The sequence below is a fragment of the Seriola lalandi genome, unplaced genomic scaffold (assembly GCF_002814215.2).
Source record: "Seriola lalandi dorsalis isolate HSWRI2012SDOR001 ecotype SW California unplaced genomic scaffold, Sedor1 jcf7180002054963, whole genome shotgun sequence".
Lineage (NCBI taxonomy): Eukaryota > Metazoa > Chordata > Actinopteri > Carangiformes > Carangidae > Seriola > Seriola lalandi.
In genome coordinates, this window is record NW_019525514.1 from 718,080 (window position 1) to 718,533 (window position 454).

The 454-nt window shown below is 35.0% G+C and overlaps 1 long non-coding RNA gene across 1 annotated transcript in view; it reads left to right on the forward strand.

The window, feature by feature from the left end:
- LOC147817415 (uncharacterized) overlaps nucleotides 1-454 on the forward strand; it is a 10,699-nt gene continuing 10,245 nt past the window's right edge. Inside the window, exon 1 of the long non-coding RNA XR_015436399.1 lies at nucleotides 1-56. This is a non-coding gene — a long non-coding RNA (uncharacterized LOC147817415). The remainder of the gene's footprint in view (nucleotides 57-454) is intronic.

The window sequence follows — 454 nt, forward strand, 5'->3', positions numbered from 1 at the left end:
AAGACATCAGCAGTACTCACTTTGAGAGGATCAGTTCTTCACAGATGAGAGGGCAGGTAGAGACATTTTTATGGTCTAATTAAACAGCAAAGTTCCTAAATGCACCAAAACTTAGTGGTGAAAGTGGCTGAAATATAAACTTAACATGGGGAAACTTTTCAGTAATAATTTATCTGAATGTGTGGAGAGCAACATTTAATGAAATCATCAGTCACCCTTTACTGTGTGATGTCTGTGATCATGATGTCACCCTGTTCATTTTTACCAACATCAACACAGTTTCATTACAGCTGACAACATCTGGTAGTCGTTATGATTTCAATGCTTCTGTTTAATGTGAATAAATCATTTTGTATTTTATCATTTCTTTCTGTTCTAAAGTCAGAAATGTTAAAGTATCAGGATATTGTCGTGGTGAGTCGCTTTAAACTAAGAGACTGTGAATAACACTTTG